Source organism: Zeus faber (assembly GCF_960531495.2).
Source record: "Zeus faber genome assembly, chromosome: 3".
Taxonomy (NCBI): domain Eukaryota; kingdom Metazoa; phylum Chordata; class Actinopteri; order Zeiformes; family Zeidae; genus Zeus; species Zeus faber.
Window position 1 is genome coordinate 27,150,462 of NC_137190.1, and position 10,076 is coordinate 27,160,537.

The window sequence follows — 10,076 nt, forward strand, 5'->3', positions numbered from 1 at the left end:
TTTCTGACAACTGATGAAGAGCTGTTTCAAATCCTTAATATTAAAGTTAACCTGCTTCAGAGAAGGTCACATTTTTATACACATTTTTTGTAAATATTGCATTTTTAGAAGTTAGTTATTTGTTATAATCAGTTGGATTAAGATCTTGTTAATGGGTTTACAGATAAAAATTGGCTTTGCTTCAACCTGTGTTCCAGCACAGCCACAGAAGCCAATGTCATGGGAAACACCGTTGAAGATTGGAAAAACGTTGGCGGGTCAGACAAATTTTGATTTCTGCTGACATGCAAATGGTAGGGTCATAATGTGACGTGAACAATGTCAAACCATGGATCCACTTTGTCTTGTGTCAATAGTGTAGTGAGCTGGTGGGGCTGTAATGGTGTGGGGAATGTTGGCACACATTTGGCTTCTTAATACAAACCAAGCATCATACTTAAGCATGTTGCTGACCATGTGCATCCCTTCATGGCTACAGTCCGACAGGATAATGAATAATTAATTAATCAGCAAGATAATGCAGCATGCAACAAAGCATAATCTCAATGTGGTTCCACTAACATGACAGTGACTTCAGTTTACTCCAATGCAGCACTCAGCTCAACAGAGCATCATCTTGAACAGGAGATTTGGAACATGCGTGCCCCAAAATCACCAAGAACTGCTCGACAATATTGAGTCTGCAAAATCCATAGGAATGGTTCAAGCCGCTTGTTGAATCCATTCTGCTCCGGTCTCCGAACGAGAGAAGCATCTCCACTCCCCGGCACTGAAGGACCGGTGGGCGCACCGGATACTCCATGCTGCTTCTACTGTAGGGTTGGGTAGTTCACGAACAATCAAATTCTTTTGAACGGCTCAAAACCCTTTTTTTACCATGTTTTACAGTTTTATGTCATTGTTTGATTAGGTTGCTGTCTCCTCTACTGTTTTGTTCCTAATCACACTGGAACCTGGACAACCCCTTTTCCGGCTTGTTAGTGACGTCGAACACCAGGATAAAAAAAAAAAAATAAATAAATAAATAAATAAATGAATAAATAAATAAATAAATAAATAAATAAATAAATAGATAGATAAAAACGCATTTCTCTTGGCGATGGGCAAGGCGTCAATCGCCTAAAATTAGCAGGTTGTGGGTAATACCACACATTTTTATGTAAAAACGGTAAGAGTGAGTGTAGGGTGGAAGTTTATTGTACTTTAAGTGAGTGGTTTCAAGTCCAAACACAGCAATGGCTAACTATCATTCCTACATGTAATCTGTAACTGGATATATATATATATATATATATATATATATATATATATATATATATATATATATATATATATATATATATATATATATATATATATATATCTCCAGCAAAGGCAGAAGGTAGTCATCCCCACATAGACCTCCTTTACAAAAAGTTCTATATGGAATGTGTTCCCACATTAAATGACTGTTGTGGATACAACGCGAGACAAGGCAAAATAATCAGTTTGGTTTTTAAACTAGCGCTTTTGCTCGCTCTCTCCCCTCCCCTCCCCTCCCGGACGGCGCCCTCCGCCCCTCCCGGACGGCGCCCTCCGCCAACAGAGCCCCCGTCCCCGGAGACAATAACCCTAACTAGGGCTGCCCCCTGAAAGTCGACAAACCTTCAATAGGGAATTTTAAATAAGGGGAATCATGACTATATATTTATGTGTTAATCATCCGCATCTGGGCACAGAGCTCTCCGTGCATCCTGATCGTCGTGCCCTGTTCTTCCAAATAAAACAATTAAAAACAGTGTGGGGACAGGGCACGGAGGAACGGGGCACAACTTGTAGAGTCATTAAGATTATATTCTGCGCATAACGCATGGAGAGGGGGTGATCGATGAGAGAGTCAGAGTCCATACGCAATTGTTTCGTTCAATAAGCAGACGTAAAATAAAATAACCTGCCTCTAAAATAAAAACACATTTTTTTTAGCACAACGATTGCGGGCACCCCATCGCTGGCGCAAGCGTCATCGGTACTGTCAGAGAGGCAGACAGGTGCAGAAAATTGCCCCAATTGCTCCCTCTCCACGCCCCCTCTGAGGATGTCGCCCTCGGCAGCCGCCTTTCTCGCATATAGGAAGAGCTCCACCCCTAGTTTACGTTAATGTTACTGCTCCCATTTCCACACACGTTCCCCATTCACAGCCGTACCGGCAATTTTTCCGGAATTTATACTACTTCAAGAGTTGAGAAATTTTCAGAACGACTTTCATGGAACATTGAGACCGACTCCCTTTCCCACATGAAGCCAATACAGAACATTGCCAGTAGATGTACGGCTTTCAGTGCAAGTGGGAAAGGGGCTTATGACTGCTGCATGTTTTCCAGATATATTCCCCCCCTGCCATGAGTTCACATAATTCTTTGCAATTCAATAGCGAGCAGCAGTTGATGTTTTTTTTTTTTGGTTTTTTTTTATTTATCTATTTTTTAAGGTTGATGAAAGTTTTTGCATGAAGTGACATGACATTGCAAACAACTCATGGTATTGCCTGCCTGACTGAAAGGTTTGTTTAATCACACACTAATTCTGATGACACGATGAAAAATATCTGCCAATGCGTGTTAAAGCTAACTCATATACAGGCCACTGTGCACTTAATAACCTCTGAGGCTACATTCACACTGCAAGCCTTAGTGCTCATATGGGAGTTATTGCACAGATCATATTTTGTTGTTTGGCTGTTCCCATTATTATTTTAATGTTCTCAATATCCGATTCCAGTGTGAACTGGTCCAACCCTGAACTGACCCGCATGCACAGTTGAAACAAAGACGACACACACACAGCGCGCTGTCGTACGGAAGTACTCATGGCACATGTACTTCGGCTGAAGTTCGCGGATGAAATCTTTAAATGCAGGCAGGGGCAAGGTGCTTTTTAATTTTGTTCAATAAGGAAATTTATAAAAATAAATTACTTAAAAAATAAAAAGATAATGTGCGCCTTTTGCGCCCTGCTCTCACACACACACACACTCTATTTTTTTTTGGGGGGGGGGGCGAGAGGTGGATTTTTAACGGCTACGCAGCCTTCTCAATAGAAACCCGAGATAAAACTTAATAGTAATGTTGAAGTAAAGAGTGCAATCAATCAAGATGTCCAGTCTAAAAAAAAAAAACCTGTGATGGCTGTGTCCCTCTTTATTCTCCTCTTCAGGATTATTGTTGATTAATGGGACTTCTGTCAACAGGGTGAGAACCTTCAAGTACCTGGGTGACCAAATCACGGAGGACTTAACATGGACTATACACACAGACACTGGTGAGAATGGCGAGGCAGCGTCTTTACCACTGCAGGCAGTTGAATAAATTCAGTGTCTCGGTGAGGATCCTCAAGTCCTTCTACTGTGGAGCAGTGGTGAGCATCCTGACAGGCAACACCACTGCCTGGTTTGGGAACTCTACTGCTCAGGTCAGGCGGGCCCTGCAGAGGGTGGTGTGTTCAGCCAAACGTACCACTGGAACTACCCTCCTCTCCCTGCAGGACTTATACACCAGGAGGTGTAGTAGCAGATCCCGCAGCATCATGAAGAATCCTCACCACCCCAACAACGGATTGTTCCAGCTGCTGCGGTCGGGCAAGCGCCTCCGCAGTCACACAGTGAGAACAGAGAGACGGAGACGGAGTTTCCTCCCGCAAGCCATAAGGACTGTCAATGCTGAACTCACCAGGGGCCCTCACTGAGACAATCACATAGGCCCCACTGCATTACTGTACTGTATGTTGCATACTGTACTGCATAATGTATCACTGCACTGGGTTACTGCATACTGTGCTGTATTGCTGTTCTGCTATTTGTTACTGTATTGCTGTGTCATACTGTTGCATACTGTACTGTATATCTCAACACACACTACCTCACTTTATTCACATGCCACTTTACTGCACATATCTGTTTATACTAATAGCCTATCCCATATACATAAGTCTATTCCTTTATTTCTATTTTGTACCATCACTCTGTATTACCGTTTTTAAGCCTTATTTTATTTTACATTATTCTATTTACTAACTGCATTATGTTTTAGGAATCGGTTAGTTCAGTTAGTTAGTTAGGTAATAATAAGGTTAGCTATTGTGTTCAGTTTAGAACTTATTGTGCATAATCTCCTGGTGTGTTGCAACAACATTTCACTGCATATTTATAAACATATGTATATGTATGTGACAAATAAACCTCTTGAATCTTATACCTCCCCTACAATCAGATGAACTTATGCAAATTATAACAGCCCATCGAAGAACTTGAACCCTCGTCTCCCCCCACAGTCATACACACAGAGCATTACACTAATTATTTGTGGCCGACTACTATAAAAAAAAATGTTTATGCCTTTTAACTTTTTAAATTTTTCTTCAATATAAAGATACTGAAACCGTATTGTAACCGTGGCCGCAAAACTGTGATACACAACCAACTGAAGCCCACTGTACCGTTGCATCCCTACAAACAACAGGGCAGTTCGCATTCTTAGCTTTGACATAATGCTAGCATGTCCAGCACATACGCAAAAAAAATGGCGCACCTTTGCAAAGGTATTTCTCCAGCTGTGGGCGGAGATACTCAGATGGGGGGTGGTTCTAATTCTAATGAGTCTCCAAGTGACATAGGAAGGAGATGGAAACCTTAACAGCTTGTTAATTCACATGTTTACTGAAATAGGGAACCCACAAAAAGCTGACTTGGTTGTCTTATTTCACAATTTGTGTGTTAGTAGGCCCATCAGAGACCCAAATGTATGAGCACAAGCACTGAAAATGTGATTTTTTCATAATAGGTCCCCTTTAAGACTAGAAATGTAATGTGTATGTTTGAAGAATGAAAAAAAATGCAACAGTTAACTTAAAGGTTACTGATAAAACCTGTAATAACCTATTTAGTGTCTAAAAATATTAGGACTTTTTATCTTAAGGATCAAATTAAGGATTCACAGGAGCTAGGCTGCCTTCTGCTATGACAAGGAATGAGGAATAAATTAAGTTCATTGTGTTTCAGTAGAAATCTGGATGAGAACTTGGAATAATGATATTGCTACCGCTGACCGACTGGAATGTACAAAATGCCCATTTGTAAAAAATCATATTTCTTGAGCAAATATTTTTCACCCTGCTGAACCAATACAGGTACTCCTCACTTAACGACCGAGTTCCGTTCCTAGGGCCAGGTTGTTAAGCGAATTGGTCGATAAGCGAGGACCCGTGTTATTTCACTGTAAGGGGGCGTGGCCATTGCGAACGCTAGTGTAGTAAATACTGACAGACTGCGGAACGAGACAAGACAGAGAACGGTAATGATATGAGATGTATACAGTGTATACAGTATAGTGTATTATAGTACATATCGTGTATATAAAGGGTGATGCGCAATGAGATGCTTGCACTGAGATGCCGCGCACGCCACGGTATTGTTCAGTACAGACTGGTCAGAGAACTGGTCGATAGTCCAAACAGTCGTTAAACATGTAGGTCGTTAAGTGATGAGTACCAGTATGTCTAAAAGTGCTTATAGGTCTTAAATAGGCGTCATTCCCATGACAATATGAGGATTCATGTTATCTTGCATTCTACAGCACCACCCCGCACAGAAATATGAATTTGAAACGGATGTTCATCCACACGGATGCAACAATGATGCAGATCAATACTGTACAGTGAACAGACATTTTTCTTTTTAGTTTATATGCAACATTGTATTTATTCATTGTATGTGACAATGTCCCTCAGAAAAAATAGCATTAACTATAATGAAGTCATGTGAGGCATCAGCCCAAATAATCTGTTTTTTGGTAGTATAAAAAAAAAGAAAAGGAGTTGACAGAATCAATTGTGTACCTTCTGCTCATCTGGGCTACAAGATCATTTGCAAATATTAGATAATACTCAAAATCCTCCTATTCTTACTGTGAGGGCATTAAATTGAAGACTTTCATCCGTTGATTGCCCTTGCATTTATCCAAATTATATTCCAATTAATTAATGGATTCATCTGATTAATGCGTTTCCTCATTGTAGCCATTGAAAATGAGTAAACATTGCAAAGGACATGAGGACGAGAAATTTCAAACAAAATACAAGTTGACCAAGCCTCCAGTTCACTTATACAGATTATTTGAAATTTACCAATTTTATTGTCATGTTAACCAATCAAATACATAAATGCTGGAATTTAGTAAACTCAACATACCATGTAGTGAAAGTCTACTAACATGGTTGAGAGATCTGACAGGAAATATTTATATGAAAGGCAAATTTTGATGAGATACTTGACGGTGGCCTACCACAAAGTATGGTTAGCTTGAGGTAATTTAGGACTTTGCCATTGCAAATGTTACATGGAACATACAGTATCTGGCTATAGAAAAAGCAGCCGTTTCAAACTGAAATAATGCTTAGGTCTTAACTATGGCCTATCCCATGTCCATTCTGTCTGATATTTGATGGATAGTGGAGGGGTAAAATGACATGGAAGTAGTGAGTAGGGGGGAGAAAGTGGAAAAAAGTGAGAAGGTGTGTCATGAGAACCAAAACAGCAACATATTTGTTTACAAATAGACAGCCTTATACTGGGGAGAGTGGAAAACATAGAAGCAATAGAAGAATACATCAAGATATCAAGAATGTTTAGAGAACAAAGATAAAGATAGAAAACTGTTTTTGGATTGTGTTACCAGGGTAGTCTATGTTTGAAGAACCACAGTGAAAACATCTGCGGACAAAAATTCCTGCAATGAAAGTGTATTTGCAAGCTCAGACATTTACAAACCCGTCCCATCCGGGCAAGAAGAGGCATAGTCCCATTGTTTGACCACCAGTGTCAGATTTAATCGAGTTATGATAACACAGACCAGGTTACACTAAACAAGTGGAAGAATTTACCCTGAGCTGATATACCATACTGTAACAATTTTTAAAAGGGCTGCGCCATGAGTGTGCAGCTTCAGTGCTGAGGCATGTTTTGATGATTAACCAAAATGCCAGAGGGTCAAATCTAGGTGTGGCAGCTCCAACCTCATTTCATGGACTTTTATAAACACCCAAAACCCTAAGAATATGAAGAGGAAAAAAAGAAGACCTGTTGGCCTGATGTAATGATATTTGACAGTCCGAGACACTAGAATATAAAGTCAAGCGTCCAAACATAAAAAATCAATATTGCAGTCAAAACTGCATGTAGAACAACATTCTCATGGCAAAGCAAGCAGAGCACAAGCAAACCTCTTGAGGGTTGGGTCAGGGAAACTTGATAAAATATGAATTGACAAGACTTTGGCTAAACTCCCTTGCCCCCTTCTACAGAACAATATAAATAAAAATAGAACAGACATGTGAATAAAATGCAGTAGAGCAGTATTTTGCAAGTAACTTAACTCACAATAGGCTACTGCAGTCCACAGCGAAGTCAAAAAGATAAATCCAATAACAAGGGCAAACCCCAATATGCCAGATGTTGAAGCAAAGCATTTTGATTTTCTGCTTAATTGTATAATGCATCTCTAATGGTGAAAAAATAACTAAATGTCATTAAGGTGTAGTATGCAGGCTAATGAAAGTCCACACTATTCTGATCACGTAATGGATACATTGATGATGGGCGACTGTGGAAGAGGAAATTGTCTTCATTATTATTCAAGTCAAAAACAGAGGTAAAACCACTAAAATCTTACATAAGAAAGAGTATGCGAGGGAGGGGGGCAAGGAACATGAAGGGAAAAAAAGCATGCAATGCAATAAGATACTCTCATGTTACCGAGTTTGAACGGAATTCATTTTTGTTCACATTCCAAAGTGAGTTTTTGAATCCCCTTCTCCCTCCCTTCTCCATTCCACTTTTAACTGTACAAATTATAAGTTGTGAAAGTTGTAATTTACAATATTACTTCTCAATTATGTATAGTAGCCAGAGCGTAAGATTAAGCATAACCCCCAGGTTTTATGGTCATAAACACGCAAACACACAAATTGATCTAAATTTAGATGACTGGACTAGGAAAGTTTGTTATTGAACGTGTGGCGGACGATCGAATCTGTACTAAACTGATAACTAAGCCTAACACCTTTAACACTCACAATAAGAAAGTTAAGTATGACTTATTTGTCATATTTCAACAGAGCTCCCCCAAGGACCATGTTTGGAATTTCTAAACAGTCATAATGCCAAAGAATCTTGGCACAATAAGCAGCCATCTCTCATCTAATGACTGGATTAGAAACAGTCTGAAGAAACAAAGCCAAAATTAACTTGTTCCACCAAGCCAGAAATTAAAAGCAGTTCAGTTGCTGATACTGGGAAGAGCCCATGTCTATGGTGTCTATGCAAATGTAAGAACCATTAATTGACCAGGTCTTTCTTTCAGAGAAGGCCAGAGGCAGCTCCTTTGGCTTGTTGCCGTTCACATTAAATTGCTGAAGGCCTGAGCTGAATTGCAATGACTATATACAAGCAAGGGTTATAGGCCAGCTCTAGGATTTATTTTGAAACTGTATTCCAGCCCAAAATACAAAGAAACAAATGTCAGAGAATGATGTGCTCATACCATCTAGACGGCTGCTTCTTAATCTTTTTCATGTCAAGGACCCTCAACTGATAATGCATTCGTTCACAGACACCAAGTCTCCAGGCCTCCAATCCGAGAAGATTTTTATTGTTGGATATGAATAAGCCCAAAGTCACATACCTGTTATACTATAGTTACAGACATAACAGTGAAACTATGATCAAAAAAGTCATTATTGTTTGTTCTCCAACAGTAGTAAAGGAAATAATGGTGAAGTTAATCATTATGCAATTAATCATTTTTCTGGGGAGCCCCTGGAAGGTCTTGAAGGACCCCATGTTGAGAATGACTGGCTTAGACACGCTTAAAGTGGAAATCCCTCAGATCGTCTGTGTTGGGAAGATAAAAGTACACGTAGTACAATTACATTTGGAACTCCAATGTTTATTTTTCCCCAAAATCTGTGCTTATCCTAGTCTCCACTGTAAGGCGGTCACTTTCTTATCTTTAAAGTTTGTCGTCTTATGATCAATTGATTTGTTGTCTGTCTGTTTTTTCTTTGTCAATTGGGGTGGCCGGGATATTTTCGTTTTTCTTCTTAAACGTTCATCCATATTGACAGTTATACTGACAACAACAAGCACCGCTTCCTTATCAAATTCCCCAAAGCTGCCTTCCACTTCCAGCTTGCGCCCAATCTTTGCTATCATGCCAATTTTTTAACTAAATAATGTTACGGATTACCACTTCAATGGAGGAAATTTGAAAGTTTCGTCACACTCTCACATATGTGCTTTAGTGTGTAAGCTCTGATCACAAAAACCTCACAGGGAAAGCACATTCTAGTATTTACAGCCCCAGTGATGGAAGGGAAAAAAACAAGAAAAGATTTGTGTCTCGGTTGCACTGATTTTCTGAGGCACAATCATGAGGAGCTGCTGAACAACAAAGCTGATTTATCAAACTTAAGGCCGGGGTCCTTCAACTGGCGGCCCGGGGGCCAAATGTGTCCAGCCTATCAATGTAGATCAGCCCTTTGAGTAAGATAAATCAGCACTAAACTACAAAACAACCCACCACAAACGTCAATAAATATAAAGAGGCGGTTTTCCCCCGTTGGTATCTCAATCAAGTCTACTGTAAATTTCGTAAATATCCTAAACAACAATGTTTGCTGTTCATAGCGAGATTCACGTGAGAAACGCCTGATGCCTGGACGCAAATTAAAGATTTGAAGTTCCTTCTCTTCGAGCATTTTCCTTGTCATTGTTTTTACAAGTCTCGCCACACTGTTTCACCCAAAAACAACACCACGGAGCCTGAGCTGGTACGAAGCTGAAAATGTGGCCCCCGACATGTTGTCGTTGGGGAGCCCTGAACGAACTCCCGTGGTTCGACTAGTTTTTACGGGACACTTATGACCGCCTCCGTCCAGTATCGGAGCAGGTGCTTCTCCGTATTAAGTTTTAAATGCATGTCGGAAGCGACGCGACCAGGGGATACATTTTATACGGCTTCAGCGGTCGGATCCGAGACGAACGAAGC